Source organism: Stegodyphus dumicola, chromosome 3 (assembly GCF_044657685.1).
Source record: "Stegodyphus dumicola isolate Sdum_Otavi_A_Nest chromosome 3, ASM4465768v1".
Taxonomy (NCBI): Eukaryota; Metazoa; Arthropoda; class Arachnida; order Araneae; family Eresidae; genus Stegodyphus; species Stegodyphus dumicola.
The window spans coordinates 58,355,444-58,375,409 of NC_140770.1; positions in this window are offsets into that span (position 1 = coordinate 58,355,444).

Consider the following 19,966-nt stretch of genomic DNA (forward strand, 5'->3'; position numbering starts at 1 on the left):
GCTAGAGGCAGATAGCATTTTAGCTGAGTTCTGGATATTCGGAATTTTAATCTTAAAATTTAAGAGGTCTGCATCGATATGCGTGGTTTAGTTGTTCTTGTACTTACTTTTACATTTGTTCTAGATTAATGCCTGCATTTTGGTTATGTGTGTTTATCTATTAATCACCCATTTCTATATCTCTGTCTATATATATATTGTTATTATATTTTTATTTTAGTGTTTATAGTTATTTTTGAACTTGTTGACATTAAAAGAGTCAAGTGGAACGAAATGTGCGGTAAAAAAAAAACCTATTTGTACGAATTTTTAAAGTTTCAAATTATTACACCTTGAGTAAATTTGAAATAATATAAATAGATAGACTAGAAGAGAAACACACTAATGTGACAATCAAAATCGTGAAAACAACCTTGTATTTAGCGTAAGGATATTGAAACACTCGATTGATTTCGAGGGCAGCTAAAGGTCCCTCCTCATCAGAAGTAAGAAATACCTAGAAAGAAGAAAATAAAGGGGAAGGTGTCTCAGAAACACGTAGTCCTTCTCAGCACTGCACGTGGTTATAACTGGATTTTTAATCAGAGTTGCACTGGCCGCCTACTTTTACTGAGCCAGGCTATCTGATCAAGCAAAAGGACAAGAAAAATTAGAGCAGTGAAAATAGGAAGCGAGGGGCAAATGCACCTTCACGCTCAAAATCTGAACTTCAAATAATGGAAAAGCAACCACTGAACGAATTTTTATACCCTCTGGTAGTACCAAACGCGAGGAGGTAACGCCATCTATCGGCAAAAATAACTGAAAAAAGATAGTAGAATTTTAAAGGCATTAGGAAGGACTGGATTGGACTTCAAATCATTAACTAAACCTGCTAAATCTTTGTGAATGTGAAAAGCCTCAAGAAAATCCAATTCACCTATGGAAGAAGCCTTTTGGATAATTTTTGCACACCCAAAGTCAAAATTATGGTTAAATGTTCAACTCTGATACGCTATTGAAGACTTGTTAATTTCGCATTTTCTGACATAAGATTCATGTTCCTTGATACGAAACTTCAACGCTCTTTTTGTTTGGCCAATATATAATAAACCACACTGACACGATATACTATAAATTCCCCAAGAATTCAAGACGGAAACGAAATCTTTTAGAATCGTAGGGTGAATTTTATTAATAGGGGTGAAACCGACTTGAAAATTGAATTGTTGGATAATCCGTGCAATTTTACAGCTAACAGAAGGATAAAATGGAAGCACGACAAGGTCATTAGTATTATTTCTAACAGTGGAATGTCTTCTTTGATGGGAATCTGAAAATCTTTTAACAGCTTTATCAATAATCACGGGAGAAAATCCACGGTCAATCACAACTGCTCTCAAATAATTAAGTTCATTGGTAAGCAAAGATTCAGAGGAACAAACTTTAAGCGCTCGGAAGACATAATAGTAAAAAGAAGCCATTTTTTGCTTAAACAGGGTGGCATGACTTGGCATGGGGTGGAAAACAAACTGCAAAGGGTTTACGGTACACAGTGGTGCTAAAATCAGTTTCATTGCGGATTATAAGAATATCAAGGAAGAGGAGGGAATTGTTGGATGCAATTTCAAGAGTGAATTGGATGGCTGGATTAATTAAATTCATAATAGATAGAATCTCGGATAAATCCTCTTTATAACCGTCAAAAAGTGCGAAAGTGTCGTCAACATACCGAATCCAAAGAAGAAGAGATAGTTTATCAAATAATTTAATCTCAAAATAGTGCATATAAATGTCAGCAAGTACCGGACTGAAAGAATTACCCATAGCCAATCCTTCAACTTGACGAAAATATGCATTTTGGAAAACAAAGTGGGTTTGACTTAGAGAAACTTTAGTAAGCGAAACCAACTCATTAATTTCAGTATGTGTGAAGTGAAATTCCCGAAACCTAGTTTCAAAACAATTTAGTGCTCCTTCGACCGGAACATTAGTAAACAGTGATTTAACATCAAATGAAACCATAATGGAACGAAGTGGAGAAATATTTTAAAGTTTATCAATGACTTCAACAGAATTTTTTACAGTGTGAATATTGTTAGCAAGTAGAGGAGAAAATCTGAAAACTAAATATTTGGTCAAAGGATATGAAGCAGTACCTATGTTGGAAACAATTGGTCGAAAAGGAATACCGGTTTTGTGGACTTTTGGAAGAGAATAAAGCCTAGCGCATTTAGTAATAGGTGGAATAAGTTATTTCTTCAACTGAGTTGGCAGAATGTGGAAGATTTAATAGCACTTTTAACTTTCGTGAGGTCCGAAGTTGAAGGATCTTTAGGGATCGAGCAGTATGGGCCTTCATTTATGAGTTTAGAGACTAAAGTTTCGTATCAAGTTTCGTATTAAGGAACATGAATCTTATGTCAGAAAAGGCGAAATTAACAAGTCTTCAATAGCGTATCATAGTTGGACATTTAACCATAATTTTGACTTTGGGTGTGCAAAAATTATCCAAAAGGCTTCTTCCATAGGTGAATTGGATTTTCTTGAGGCTTTTCACATTCACAAAGATTTATCAGGTTTAGTTAATGATTTGAAGTCCAATCCAGTCCTTCCTAATGCCTTTAAAATTCTACTATCTTAATTCAGTTATTTTTGCCGATAGATGGCGTTACCTCCTCGCTTTTGGTACTACCAGAGGGTATAAAAGTCCGTTCAGTGGTTGCTTTCCATTATTTGAAGTTCAGATTTTGAGCGTGAAGGTGAATTTGCCCCTCGCTCCCTATTTTAACTTCGCTAATTTTTCTTGTCCTTTATGCTTGATCAGATAGCCTGGCTCAGTAAAAGTAGGCGGCTAGTGCAACTCTGATTAAAAATCCAGTTGTAACCACGTGCTGTGCTGATAAGGACCGCGTGTTTCTGAGACTCCTTCCCCTTTATTTTCTTTTTTCTAGGTATTTCTTTCTCCTGATGAGGAGGGACCTTTAGCTTCTCTCGAAATCAATCGAGTGTTTCAATATCCTTACGCTAAATACAAGGTTGTTTTAACGATTTTGAATATAATTAGTTATTTGCATTAAAATACAAGTAATTATTTCTCATTTCAGTTTAAAATATATTATAAAAAATTTCAAAATACTCTAACATTTCATTTACATTTGAATTCGTTCTAAAATTTAACAGTTCGTTATCTTGCATTGTTAAAGTCCATTTAATACGTTTTTTTTTTCGCAATACTATGTTGTTTTTTCTTCTTTTCCTCCAATTTAGAAATTTATATATATATTTATATTTACATACATAATTTGCAGCATACGGATTTTAATTACTAATATTTAACGAAAGACAAGTAAGCTTACTTTGAACAGAAGCTTTGATCCGTGAAGGAAAAATGGATTCTAAAAAGAAACATAATTCAGTCTAATGGATAATTGGTTAGCATTAAGAAATTGCTGACCACTAGTTTTTTATCCCGATTTGTTGTATAAAAATTTGAAAACAAGTGCTTTATTCCTCTTAAATATTCAGCTTGGCCTTTTTAAATTAAACTGCGTTGCTTTGTACAGGCAAAGCGGTGGTTTTTGAAAAATGTTAGATCGTTGTTTGTCTTTGGTTATGCAGAAAATGTTGTTGGCTGCGGAATGTGGCCGCGGAATGTTACAAAACTTCAATTTGTAATGTTCGTTAAGACAACTCAGTTAATTTGAAATTGTAATAAAATTCAAAAGTCTTAATATAGACCTTTTTTTTTTTCAAAAAAAAAAAAAAAAAAAAAAAAATGAAGTAAGTTGGATGCAAAACTGTGTCGCGATTTATTCAGGAATTAATTTAAAATAAAATGCTGAATAGAATGATTTATGAAAGTGCCCTTTTAAATGCCAGTAGATATTACTATTATTCATTTTTTTTAAAATACAAATTCGGATTTCGGATATAACTTTCTCTGAATACTGTGCCGGCAAGTTTCCGCAGTTTAATTAACAACTGTCAATTACTATTGAAATGATGATTGATAATGCCAAGAATCTCCCCCCCCCCAATAGGATTAAAATTCTCTATACTAAAATTAGCAGTACACCAGGCAAAAATATTTACACAAAATTTAGATCTCAATAACACTTTAAACATTAAATGTCCTCCAAAACTTTATCCAATGGAAGTAATGTCCCACACTACTCGTACTTAATACAAATATTAATTATCCTAATAAATAAATTAACCAACTTCCCTTTGCAAAATCTTAAGAATTCAAATGGTATAAAGGAGGTTAAAAGCTTTGTTTACTAAAAAAATCACTCAAAACTTTTCAATATCTTAAAAACAGTGAAATGAGCAATAAATAACATAAAAGAATACAAAAAACAAAAAAATTCTGAAAAGCAAAGTATAATTAATGATATTTTATCTTATATTTTTAACAAAAAAAAATTACAATGAAATAAGCTATATCTCTTTAATACAAATATTAATTATCCTAATAAAAAAATTAACCAACTTTCCGTTGAAGAAAAAAAAAATCATGCAAAACTTTTCAATATCTTACAAACAGTGAAATAAGCAAAAAATAACATGAAAGCAACTCAAAAAACAAAAAATTCCGCGCAGAATTTTACTCTGCAGAACAACTCTATATAAAAATAAATAAATAAAAATAAAATAAATAAATAAATAAAAATGTATTATATATATATAAAAAAAGACAATGAAATATGCCAATCTCTTAAAAACAGTGACATAAGAAATACGATGAAAAATTGGTGCCAAACCCATATTTCTAAAAGAATGAAACTATTCAAAATGATGCGATTTCATCAAAAATCTATCAACAACAATAAGAAAGGAAATTTGTTGCCAAAATCACATTTTTAAAGATGTGAGAAGTGTACTCGGAAGCTTAATTTAAAATTTTTTTTAAAATACAAAATATTATAATTTTTCCAAAATTCGTTTTGTAAAAGCAGTCACAAGGATGAAAGTTTAACGTGTCCAAAAATCAAAGAAAAATAAACTGTACATTTTTAAAAATAAACTTTTTTAGAAAATATCCCGTTGAAAAGGTGTTAAGCTCCCTTTGTTAAATAAATTCGTATTTAATCGATTTATTGAAACACGAAATTTATTTTAAGTTCGTAAAATAGCTAAGTGCCTACGTTTCATGACGATGTGAAAATGGTATGTGTAGAGTAAAATCTCGCTTTGCTATAGCCCATTATGTCTCAAAATGACGCGATTTCGTCACAAAACATAGAATAAAAAAACATTCTTAGTCGAATTTCGAAGAAATCGCTTCGAGGTGCACTGACTCTTGTCTAGATGCACCTATATACCAAATTTCGTAGCCGTGGGTCTATTAGTTTATGCGCAGCGCGAACGAAAGACAGACTCTTTCTTTTCTTATATGCAGAGATTTCTTTAAGTATAATACAGGACTCTAATATTTGGTGTCAACAATTTGAAAAGTGAACCGACATTTATAGCGAATCAACACAGGCTTACGACGATAATCTGTAGGCGGTGGCAGGTAGGTTTTTCGGTTTCAGGATCGGTATAATTAATTACCCCTGTTTTCCATGGTGAGGGAAAATGCTCATAATTTACGATTAAGGTCAATGATTTCAAATAGAAATGAAACTGTCTTCAAGAGGAACTTCTTAAGAATAGAGCTTGAAATTTCACAAAAAGAAATTTGCATTCCTCTCTATTAGCCCACCAGCGGCCGAGCGGTAACTGCTGAACACTGGTAGTTCGGTCCGTGTGTCGAATCCCGCGAACAGGCTGGCTGCATGGGCGTTTTCGTGGTTTTTCCCATGTGTAACGTGTATACGAGCCAGTTTCTCTTAGAAAGTCCTCCACGAAGGCATCCTTTCCTTCAGGCAGATAGCCCTCATGTGCTTTGCCATAATTGAATAATCCAATCCAATCTATTCCTCTCAAGTTGAAAATGAGGCCACACCTAGTTTCATTTTTAAGCTCCACCTACTAATCGGCATGAACTTCTGTTCCACCTAAGAATCCAGTATTTATTCAGCAAAATTTTTTGCGTCATATTATTCAGATGGCTGACCGGTAAAAGCCGCTGAACTCTGGTCAGCGGTAAGCGTCCGGCGAAAGGGCAAACTGCGTGGTTTTCCCTCGCGTGTACGAGACAGTTTCACTTAAAAAGTCTTACACGGGGCTACCGTCTGTCGTGTCGTGGCGGAGAAAATAAGTAATAAAATAAAATACGTATTTGAACTGTAAAAGTATAAAACATTACAATAATTCTTCGTATCCTAACTGCTTTCTTTTAAAGTTATGAGTTGTGTTTTTGAAAGTGTAATGATTTTATAATATAAGTTATAAGCAATGCTTTTATAAAATGCATTTCTCCTAAATATATACCGAAGATTCATATATGTATAAGTCTAACAAGAATATATTATTAGTCAAATGAGTATTTCCAACAGAGAAATGCAACATTTTGTAAGTATTCAACTACTTATGAAATCTGACATGAAGATATTAAGATAATGTCATTTATCAAGCTTCATTAATTTGTAATGAAAAAACGTCAAATTATATTAAATTTCATAACTTGTTATATTTTTAATTTGCAATATCATTTCTTTTCTTTTTTTTTCTTTTTTTTTTTTTTTTTTTTTTTTTTTTTTTGCAAGATTAGTGATCCCAAAATAGTAATATGAATTTTATTAGTTTATTACAGCTGAACTATGAAAAATTTGGATGAAAACGTCAAGTAAATGGTGAATATTGTTGGTATGCATATAGTGATGGACTATCGCCAATAGCACGATAAACTGTATGAACTGGAAACCCTGCAAAAGAGTTAACTGTGTAACTCTCTTATTCTTTATACTTACTTTTCTCACTCCTTCAGGAAAGGACAGTCATATGACACTCTCTATAATATAGCTCCTTTTTTTTTTTTTTTCAATATGTATTTGAAATACTAACGAATTTTTATCTATTTTTTCATGTATTAATAAAAAATGTGTTTTGTGATCTTACAATTTCCGTCTACACCTATTTTGGATTACAAGTTAATTAAGTATGATCTCGCTTAATGCTGCGCTGGATAGAAGGTAAGAAGAATCATTTTGCTCTCTATTTTTATTAATTTGTTGTGAAATTTCGAAGCTATAAAATGTTTTACAACAAATATTTTAGTGAGCTACGCATAAATTTCATTTAAAATTCGTTAATAGCCCTGAGATGGCATCAAGCTTTGAAATTGAACAATATTTCCTATTTGCTCTAGGATATATCTATTGTTGATTGTACATTAGAAAATAATTAACAATTGCCTTTATTTCTTTGACAACTGTTGTATGTTATTATCCAAAGACCTGTTTAGTCAGCGTTATAGAAAAATGTATATTTCAGTGGTTTATAGGCATGTTTCGATTTTGCAACCATGGTCGCCATTTGCTACACAAATTTTATTTATACGTAGTGAAGAATGTTAGAAATACTTCCTTCCTGCATTCTAATCTCCCTGACAAAGCATAACACGCAAACCTAATTGGAACTTACCTGAGCAACAACGTATTATCAATTATCACGAGCTCAATCTCCATAACAATGCCAGGTATATTTGGAGATGATTCGGCAAGAAATAATGTACCCGTCGTTTGTGAATCGTTGCGACATTTTCAATCAATTTTTTTGGGGGGGATAGGCTATCATTGGGCTATTATTGATTTGGTTGTTTATCTCCAAGTAGCAAAAGTCTTTGCTTTATTTACTATACAGTCCCCCAAGGAATATCCCCCATACATGAGAGATTGAAAGTGATTTCTTTCTTTGTGAAAATTAATGAAAAAATTATAGTAATTTTTCAGTGTTTTAGTGACAAAACTTCCAGAGATTGGAGGCAACGGAAGCCTTAGGGAGGTGGATCACACCAAAATCATGAAAATAGATCTAAACATCGAATAGTGCAGAGAGTCCGTTATGGACACTGTGGAAATTATTTTGATTAATTGATAGATGGCGCTTGCGTTGCGTGTTAACACGACGCAACGTGCCTTCTGAATTTCCATAGACTCTCCACCAACGACTTCTTATAACAGGTAGACGGCTCACCCACAGAGAATTCGTCTGCTAGGATGTCTCCAACATATACCACGTGACTAATGCTCTTGGCGCTCTTGGGGAGTGATAGCTTAGACTGTTCATCGCCAGTTTGGCCCGCTTTTGATATGGCAAGTAGTGCTTTTTATTTCCGTCTCCTAGCAGTCAGCAGACAACGACCTCGAATTAGGTTGTTCGATTTTTTACAATTATATTTAGATATAACTTAACCCCTTTTTTCCTGAATATTTTATCTATATTTTTAATAATCGCTTTAAATTATTTGCACCATTGTTTAAGATGTTTAGGTTAAATAATTTTAGGAAGAAAATCTAAAATAAATAATAAAAAATGAGATGGAAACTTTAATTTGAATAACGTTAAAAAATTAATTGCACTACTGTTATAATATTTGAGAAGGTAAAAAAATCTCGTTTAATTTTAATGCATTGCATCCTAAAGAGACAAAGAAAATCACATTGTATTACATGTATTTATGCCATTGATGAAATATATACTTACAGACTGTTGACTTTCAGCTGGAACTATAAACTATTACTGTCCAAACTTAATATAGTTTATGATACAAAAAGATAAATTATACTGAATTAATTAATTAAAATTATGTTTACTTAAATATATGAAAGTATAATATTAAAGAAAAATATTTTACTTTCATATATTTAAGTAAACATAATTTTAATTAATTTAAAGTCAGAAATAGTTTTTGGAAGAATTTCATTTACTTTTGACCTCTCGGTGTTAGCAATAGTACTTGCATTATGGAAATGTAAGATAGTAAAGAATTTTTTATTTTTAAAAAGATCTTTATTAAGTAATTGATTATGCCCATTTTATTCAGTTACTTGCATATTAAAGTGCTTATAAATTCAGCAATGTCCAGAAAATAATTTCATGCAAACTTGGAAGCTACTGCCTTAACTGTACATTAAATTTAGTAAGATTTCATATTTTGCAGATCAGCTATAAAATGTACATTTTCAAAATAAAATTTTCTTTCTGAATTATAAATTCAAACATGACAATACATATTCTATTTTATTCCTGTATCCCAATTAAATAAACACATTATGAAAATGTGCATTTAAATATAGTATTTACTATAAAGTAAGTGGCTTAATTACAAATAAACACTCAAAAATTAAGTAAAACAAAAATATACTACTTATCATGAACACTAATCTTTTAAACGTGAGCAGAACGCACGTTTTGAATAAAAAGTTTTCGCTCTTAACCAGCTGCAAAGGATCCAACTTGCATCTGATGAAGAAATAAAGCTTTTCGATTGAAAAGCATGTCCTGCTCATATTTTAAAAGTTTGGTGTTCATACAAAGTAGTATATTTTTATTTTAAGTGGATTAATGCTTTATTTTATTTATTAAAATTATTTATTCTAAAGTATATCAAGAACAAGTACTAAAAATCACCTACTCAAAATGGTAGTCAAGTATATTCCAAATTTCTTATTTTTGATATGTGAATAAGTAATGAGCTTTTTAAAACAAAAACACACAATTTGGCCAAAATATAGAAACTAGTTATTGTTATATACTACATGAATAACTTTATGAAATACAATAATGCAATATAGAATCTTTAGGGAAACTATAAATGAAAAAAAAAAAAAAAAAAAAAAACTTAATTGTACTAAAGTAGCAAATGAAGTATTAAATTACACACATATATGTATTCCAGGTCATACAGGTATACTGCAGAAGAATGGTAATTTTTCAGAATCATTTAAGAATTCTTTAAGTACATGCTGAAAAATATCATGAAATTTTAAAAGTGTAGTAATTTTTCATTGGAAAGAAATGTAAATATACCTACAATTAGAGTCAAAACAATAATATAATTGTCTGTATATGGGGATGGCATTTTCCCCTTTAGCCTTTTATTACATAAGAATTCTTATTTCGTGATTCTGTATTGGAATGGAAATTATATTACTGAAACATAATAATGCACTCTCTTTTCTTGAGATTATATTACTGGAACAAAATAATGCAATCTTAATTACTGATTTCCACACTCATGTGTATGTCATGGGGGGATGAATACATCTTATTAACTATAACAAATATTTTATATTGAATATGTATCAAACGGTAACAAACTTCAACTCAGTATTTATTATTAGGATCAAAACGATATTACAGTTAAAAATTCTCTCACTCTCCTTTTTTTTTTAAATACTATTTAAAATATGGTTAAGTTTTTTACATCACATTTTTTCAATTACATTAAATTTCTAACAGCATCGTAGATGAGACAGAATTATAATCCAGATTATTTTTATTTTAATTGATTTTATAGAAAATAATGATACAGCATTGAGCTCTATAAAAGTAATCTGATTTTTAAAATAATGCTGTTTAACTGTTTATGTTCAATGTTGCATGAATCAAGATCTTCAGCTTTTTTTTTTTTAACAAAGTAAACATATCGCACAATCTTTTCTCAATAATTTAATGCTAATAACAGCATTTTTCTTTTTTTATCGCAAGCAGTAATTGTTTATGAAATCAAAACGCGTACGACTTGGCGAAAAAAAGTTAACGCCAATTGGCGCAGCTTTCTATTTCAACGGAATACACGGAAAAAACATATAAAATTCAATTATTTGTAAAGGATGAATCCAGTAAATAGTGTCACAGTATTTAATACATTTTGATGCTAATAATACATGCTGAAAATGTTATATACAGCGGCAATTTTCTTGTACAATATGGCTGAAAATTTCCAACCAATTCAACAGAGATAGTAAAACGACAGAAATACTGAAAATAAAATAATAAATCATGCAGTTTTAACTTACCTATGAAAGCTTACAGGTCCTCCTTTCACGAAACTTTCTTTACATCCATAGGCGCTGCAGCGAATAACCATTTTTACTTAAATTTTATGTGACCAAGCAGAGCAGCAATCTTTCGTCCCATAGAAAGCAATGTAAAGTATTTCCGCACTTTCGGAATTCGCACAACAGTCACGTGACACTAATGTTGGAACCGGTTGAAGGTTGCAATAAGCTCTCTACCAGTATATTATCTCGTTGCTCTCCACCGGCAGCTCGATAGATGGATGTCTGATGGTTCGCACACTATTTGATTAGGAACACTTCGGTTCCTATTTGATTTCGATTTTCGATTATGAAAGCATTACGATTTGTTTGTCAACTGCACCATATTTTGATCTATGATCTGTAAATATTGTACATATTAAAAGTTTCATTTTAAAAGTGATTGATGTCGATTTATAGATCTTAGAATATTTTGAAACAGCTGGTGCATTAGGCCGTCAAGAATTGGATTTAGCACGTTGCAAGTGTGCGAAGTCGGCAAAAAAGGTAAGAATAAATTTTCTAATTTGTAGAGTAACTAAGGCGGAAGAGTCTGTTGTTAAATGAAAATCGAAACGCAAAGTTATCAGGACCACCGTGTCCAAGATTCTAAAAAAAATCGAATCAGAGTTGAATAAAGAAGAAATTGATACAAATACATTAGAAGAAAGTTTAGACCAATTAATCACGAAATCGAAAACTCTGAGTGAATTAGATGCTCAGATAGAGCGTGACTTGAAATCAGAGGCGGAAGAGTTTGAAACAGAAATTCTATCTTGTATCCAATACGAAGAGAAAATTCAGATATGGCAATTCAGAGCAAATAAAAAATTGAAAGAATTAAATAAAGTAAAAAATTCGGATAATGAAAATTCTTAACGAAACTAATTCTAAAATCGAAAGCAATAAATGTACGCGTCGGCCAAAATTAACCATCGCTAAATTCTACGGAGATTATACCCAGTGGACAAGTTTTTGGAACTCTTTCAAGGTAGCAATCCATGATAATGAATCTTTAACAAAGATCGAAAAATTTAATTATTTAAAATCGTACTTATGCGGCAACGCGATAGAAGGTTTTTGCATTTCGGAACATAATTACGATGAAGTTGTCGAAATACTCAAAAACAGGTTTGGCAGGAAAGATATAATTATAAACTCACACATGCAAAAACTCCTGAATCTTACCCCAGTAACCAAATCCAGTGACACTTTAAAACTTCGCAAACTTTGTGACACAATAGAAACTCAAATACGCAGTTTGAAATCATTAGAAGTCACACCGGATAAATACAGTTATATGTTGATTCCAGCCATAATGAAAACTCTGCCGTCTGATATAACCTTAGAATTCAATCGTAAAACGGATTCGTCATCTTTTTTTAATGTTGACGAATTATTGCAGTTTGTTCGTTCAGAACTGGAAAGTCGCGAGAGAAGCCATCTTCTGCTCTCCACTCATAAATCAGAAAGCACTTCCTGTGTTTATAAAGAGAAGGGTGGGAAAGGGAGTATCGTCCATTCCACTCAGCAGCTGCTGGCGCCGGTTAAAGAAAACAAAACTACTATTTGCTGTCTGTTTTGTAATACATCCAAACATGTTACTGAACACTGTGAGTCACTGACAGTTGATGAGAAGAGAAATTTATTACGTAAACATGCCAGATGTTACCTTTGCCTGAAATTAAACCACCGCATAAAGCACTGTCGAAGCGATCTCGTCTGCTCCAAGTGCAAAGGTCGACATAACAGTTCAATATGCTTTCGCGCTGAGAAAGAACTAAATGAAAAAAATAAAAGTATAGAAGATTCGCATGTTCTTTCAGCATTCTCACCCAGCAAAATTAAAACTATTTCACTTCAAACGTGTTGCGTAACACTTCGAACGAATACGCAGTCGGTTTTAATTAGGGCTCTACTGGATTCAGGCAGTTTGCGTTCCTTCCTAAGAAAAGAAATCGCGGATAAATTGAAGCTTCCTGTTTTTCGAACAGAGACTCTTTCGGTATTTACGTTTGGAAATAAAACACCCATTAGAAAAACATTTGACGTTGTTAAGATAAAATTACAGAACAAGGAAACACCGAATTTGAAAATCGAAATTGAAGCTCTCGTGACCGAACAAATTTCAAGTTCTGATTTACCACCTCCTAATCTTGATAGACACATTTTAGGCAAACAGTTAGAAGGTTTACAACTCGCAGATTCTTGGGATTGCAAAGAAAAAATTACTCTTTTGATAGGAGCTGATCATTATTATGATGTAGTAACTGGGAAACTTAAGCGTTTAAACAAACATTTAGTAGCTGCTGAAACGTTATTCGGTTGGTCTCTGCTAGGTTACACTAAAGGTACAACACACACGTCCACAGCCTTTAATATCATAGTTGAGGAAGATATAATATCTGATCAGATAAAGAAATTTTGGGAGCTTGAAAGTTTAGGTATAAAATCTGAAAATGAATTATCCGACCCATTAGACAATACCATAATGTAAAAATTCGAATCGGAAATTTTATACAGAAATTCTCGTTACAAGGTTAGGCTGCCATGGAAGTCTGATAGAAAATATGAGTTACATTACAATAAAGCGATTGCGCTGAAACGATTTGAGAAACTTGTAAAGCGATTTCAGAATAACCCTGAACTCTTTTATTCGTACCAAACAGTTCTACAAGATTATTTACAACAAAACATCATTGAACCAGTTCCAGACACTGTTGATAGTGAATCTCAAATCACATTTTATTTGCCTCACAGAGAAATCATTAGTAGTGATCGAACTACTAGTAAGCTACGTATCGTGTTCGACGCGTCTTCACATGGACCTGGTGAAATCTCGTTAAATGACTGCTTGCATATTGGTCTAAATTTGTATCCTGACATTCTTGAACTTCTGTTGGCCTTCAGGCTTCATCCTGTAGCATTTACAAGTGACATAAAGCAGGCTTTTCTTCAGATAGAAATAGATGAGAAAGACAGAGATGTAACGCGTTTTCTGTTTACTAAAAACCCATTCGATGATCCACAAAATTTTATAACTTATCGGTTCACACGTGTGTTGTTTGGCGTAAATAGCAGTCCATTTTTACTGGCTGCAACCATTAAACACCATTTGAAACAATATGAGAAAACCTACCCTGCCACTTGCGAATTTCTAAATGATCATATTTATGTAGATAACATCATTGGAGGACACCAAAACGTTGAACTTGCTTTCAATACCACTTTAGAATGCGTTAACATTTTTAGAAATGCTAGTATGATTCTACATAAATGGCACACCAATTCTCAAAAACTGCGCGAATTATGGATTAAAGAAGGCATTGAATCCGAGGAATCTCCTCATGTTTCGGAAGTTAAAAATCCTCCATTGAAAATGTTAGGAGTCGCTTGGGACAACCAAGGTGACATAATTTACTTTGATGTAAAAAATTTGATAACATTTCTATCAAAACAAGTTAATACTAAACGTTTTGTCCTACAAGCAATAGGACGAATTTTTGATCCTATAGGTCTATTATCACCGTTTGTACTTAGAGTCAAAATTTTATTGCAGCAAATTTGGACACTTGCTTTAGATTGGGATGGTGAACTACCAGAAAATTTATGTTCTGTATGGAAAACATGGTGCAAAGAAGTTTCCAATTTGGACGAAATCGGTATTCCACGATATTATTTTTCTGCAATCGGTAATAGTGATGTGGAAAGGATTGAACTGCACTGTTTTTCTGGCGCTAGCAAAAGGGCGTATGGTACAGTAGCGTATCTAAGTATAATTTCTAGCAATGAACAAATATATACGGTTTTTGTTGCTTCAAAGACTAGAGTAGCGCCTTTAAAACCGCTCACCTTACCTAGGTTGGAACTAATGGGAGCTCTTTTGTCAGCCAAATTAGGCACTAGCATCACTAAAGGTTTGAAGTTACAACTTTCTTGTTTTTTCTGGACTGATTCGAAAATCACACTTTTCTGGATAAAAGACTGTGCAAAAAAATTTAAGCTTTTCGTTAAAAATCGTATTCAGGAAAAACAAAATTTGACATCCCCAGAAAATTGGCATTATTGCCCCGGTAAATGTAATCCTGCTGATTTGACTTCGAGAGGAGCTAAACTTCCAGATTTGAAAAACAATCCTATCTGGTTTCAAGGACCAGAATCGCTTAGAATGTCGTCTGAGTTGTGGCCTCGACAGAATGAAGAGAAACTTGTCACTGAAGAAGAATTAGAATACCGCAAGAATATTAATGATATTTATGAATTTCTGTGCACAGCAGTTGAAGAAAGGCTTATAGACATCTCAAAATATAGTAATTTAAGAAAATTGTTGAGAATGACTGGTTGGATGAAGCGATTCATTGGCAAAATTAGGAAAACAAACCATTTGACAGGTCCATTAAGGACTGAAGAAATAGTAGATGCTGAAAATTATTAGATTCGATCTGAACAAGAACGTTTTTATACTAAAGAAATTGAGTCTCTGAAGAAAGCGAATAAAGTCGAAAAGAAATCATCCTTATATCTTTTTAACCCATTTTTAGATCAGAACGGGATGCTGAGAGCAGGTGGAAGATTAGAACATTCTAGTTTGTCACATGATGAAAAACATCCGGCAATTCATTCAAGAGACGCCTGGCTAACGAATTTGATAGTAGAAAGTGCACATGTTAAAATGATGCATGGAAGAGTAGCAACGACCTTAGCTGAAATTCGAAGTCGCTTTTGGATCCCAAAAGGACGTCAATTTATCAAGAAAATAATAAACAAGTGTCTTATTTGTAAAAGATATTCATTGAAGTCTGCTACCCAGACCACTTCTCAACTTCCAGAAGATAGAATCAATGAGACACCACCATTGTACGTGTCTGGCATCGATTTTGCTCGACCGATTTAGGTCAAAAACATCGAAGGAAGTCAAAAAGCCTATGTAACATTATTTACATGCGCTATCACTAGAGCCATACATCTGGAACTTGTACCGAATCTCTCTACAGATTCTTTCTTGATGGCATTCAAAAGATTCCCATCTAGGAGAGGCAATTGTCAAGTAATTTATTCGGACAACGCAAAAACTTTTCAAAAGGGAAAAAAGGAACTCGAACATTTCTCTAAACTATTGTCGAATGCGAAATTCCAAGATATTTTGTCTAATGAAAGAATCAGTTGGAAGTTTATAATAGAACGAGGGGCTTGGTGGGGAGGATTCTATAAGAGATTAATAAAATCAGTAAAAGAGTGCTTAAGAAAAATTCTAGGTAAAGCTTTACTAACGTTTGAAGAATTGTCAACAATTTTAGCACAAGTGGAAGTTGTTTTGAATTCTCGTCCTTTGACATATGTGTACAGTGACCACAAGGAACCGTTGCCACTGAAGCCAGTCAAATTTTTTATTTTTGGAACAAAGATTCTACATTACCTATCAACTTTAATTCCATTGTTAAAGATGGCTCTACCAAGTCCTCTCTGACCAAAAGAAAGATTTATCAAGACTTATTGGTTAGGCAATTGTGGACTAAATGGAAAAAACAATATTTGATGGATCTTCGAACTGCTCATCAATTAAAAAATCCTAACGTTTATGATGATCTAAAAGTTGATGATCTTGTATTAATTGAAGGAAACAATAAGTGCAAACTTTTGTGGAATTGTGGTAGAGTGATAAACGTTTTTCGTGGTCGTGACAACAAAGTTCGTTCTTGTGGACTAAAAACTGCTGATGGAATAATAATAAAACGACCAGTTCAATTATTATATCCTTTAGAACTTTAAAAAATTTTTATTGTTTAATAATATGAATATGATTGAATATGTTTTATGCAATTGTTTATTTTGATAATTTAGTTTCATATGATTAGATTAAGAATCGTTTAAATTTACTGAGTGTCAAATTATATTTGATGATAACATACCTTTTTTAGAATTTAGTATAGTGATTATAGTTTGAATATATTTTCTATTCATTTAATATACTTATTAATTGTTTTATAATTATATGTTAAAATACTTATTGGTATAAATTTGATTGTTGTTAGATTAATGTGAACTCTTGACAGAGTTCAGGTGGGGAGTGTGTGGAAATTATTTTGATTAATTGATAGATGGCGCTAGCGTTGCGTGTTAACGCGACGCGACGTGCCTTCTGAATTTCCATGACTCTCCAACGGCAGCTCCATAGATGGATGTCTGATGGTTCGCACACTATTTGATTAGGAACACTTCGGTACCTATTTGATTTCGATTTTCGATTATGAAAGCATATAGATTTGTCAACTGAACCACCATGTTTGATCTATGATCTGTAAATATTGTACATATTAAAAGTTACATTTTAAAAGTGATTGATGTCGATTTATAGAGCTTAGAATATTTTGAAACACGGCCAGAAGTGGGAAACAACGTGAAAGGAGCCTCGTCAGACCATATTACTCGCTTCCACTGCTCTATAGTCCAGGCTTTATGACTTAAACACCATCTTTTCCTGTTACGGGCATTAGCATCACTGATGAGTGGCTTCTTAATTGCAGCACGGCCAGCAATTCCCTGTTTATGAAGCTCCCTTCTAATTGTTTTGGTACTCACAGGGTTCGGTAACACAACATTCATTTCAGCAGTAACTTTTGCAGCTGTGGTCTTCTTATTTTTCGTCACAATTGCCCTTAATCATCGTCTGTCACGATCACTCAGAACACACTTTCGTCCGCGCTGTGATTTAGCAGATGATGTTTTTCCGCTTTTCAAATATGCGGAATAAATCTTAGATACAGTACCTCTTGAAACACTAAACACCTCGGCTACCTTGCTTACGGAAGCAACTACCATACGTGCTGCAACAATTTGCCCACGTTGGAAGTCTGTTAACTCTGACATAATGCAATGACAACCTCACATATCAGTACTCCGACAATAACAGAACTGTTTAGCACATTTACGAAGTTGTGTAGGTGGGGTCAGAGTCAAAAACGCCAGCGCCACCTACATATTTCATTAAAATCAATCTTTCTTTTCAAACATGCATTTTACAAGGTGTTTCCATATTTTTGTCTATCCACTGTATATTGAGCGCGTTGCCATTCGTATAGGTAAAATGAAGGATAAATCGTTTTACCTATAACAATATCAACTCGTTCAACAGCGAGAAAACGCAAGATCATGTGACCACTTCTAGCGGCGACACTAGACATGAGCCACGATGAAGTTTGAAAAATGAAAGAACACTGAATGAATCTTATGATGATATTCCGTTTCTTATGATTGCATGGGCCGACTTGCCTTTATTATTTCTTTTTATTTTTACGCATTATCTTTACAGTAATTACGTCTGTTTTTTTCGCGTGGTTTCATAATTAAGCTACTAAATATTACTATCATTTCCGTCTGTAAAATTGTTGCTATAGCTCTTAAGTACAACATCCCACATACACATATGCAGATCTATATATATATAAGATGCAATGTATACATTTTAATTATTATTATTTAATGAAAGACGAGAAAGCTTACATTGTTTCCTGAATTCAAAACTGGGCAAATTTATTCTTTGAGGTTTAATTCAAGGTATGCATTTTCAGTTTGAATGAAAAATTTTAAATGGAACTTTTCGGAACAAACTCTGATACAAAGAATTATCAAATGTAATACTCAATACGAGTTGTTGAATAATAGTTGTTGAACACCAGTTTTTTCGTCCCGTTTTGTGGTATATAATTCTGAAAAACGACTTTGTGAAACTAATTTAAAATAATCTTTTAAGTAAGTTTTTAAACGAAACTGCATTGTCTCCTTTAGGTAAAGCAGTGGTTATGAAACAAATAAACTATTATGGCTACGTTATTCTTAGAATGGTGGTCGCTATTTATTTCGGGAGCTTGGATGTGTAATGTGGCTGACAACACTTCACTTAAATTGAAGAAAATTGCAACAAAATTCAAAATTCTAATCTAGAGTTCTTTTTAAAACGATATGCTTAAATCAGCAGGGTTTTTATTTGACATACGATTAGCAAGTGGAAAATTTTGAAAGTCTTCATAGAAACTGAACGTAGCCTAGACATAAAACACAGTTATGTTTTATTCAGGAATTAATTTAAACATTAAACACAATAATTAATCAATCAAGCCTGTTTAAATTTTTCCTAAATATAAATTGGAATTTCTAATTCTATATTTTCATCTCAGGCAAATTTCGGCATGTTAGTTAAAAAATGCCAATCGTTATTGGAATGGAGATTACTGGGCCTAGTCGTGTGAATGCTTTAGAAACACATTACAAACGTTGCAGAACTCTGTTCTCTGCCAAACATATTATAAATTAAATATTTCAATAAAGAAAAATGTAGGAAATAATAAAATAGTTTATAAATATAATTTGGCGGAGAGCAGGGGAACCATAGTATGTGCATAATATTCCAATTCATGAAGCGTAAAAATGTGACAAGCTTCGCGCCTTTTACAGTCATCCATCCAAATATTTTCGTATCAAAATGAGAAGCATTCCTAATTTAGAAATAAGAATTTATAATTATAATTATTGCTGCAAAGAAAACAATAAGAGGCGATTGACAACTTTAATTCGCAGTTTTGTGGCTGAAACTTAAATATATTTATTGCATCTGTAGCGTATCTATTATTTTATTATAACTGTATTGTAGTAATTTTTTTCATGTAACCTCTTTTATTAACATTGAGTGATTGGTACTTTACCTTTGTGTAGCAGCTGAGCAGCTTTCCATACGTTAGATTCGCTTTGCACTGCGTTGTGTTTCACGTTTTTAGTAGTTTAGAGTGTAACTACTGATCCTGCTCTGTGATCCTGAGAAGAGTCGCATTAGTGCTTTTGTAGAAAATTCTAGAAGTGCAAAGTATTTCTTTGGCGAATGTCAAGATATCATGGTTCTGAGTGCATTCAATCTATAACGAACTCGTACGGAAGCAACAATTATTAATGTCAGAATTTAGGTTTGAACCGGGGATTTCTTTTGAGAACCAGGGGCTACATTTTGAAGCTCTATGGAGCGTGTTTGGCTTGGCGAGAAGTGTTTAAAAGTCGGTAGCAGG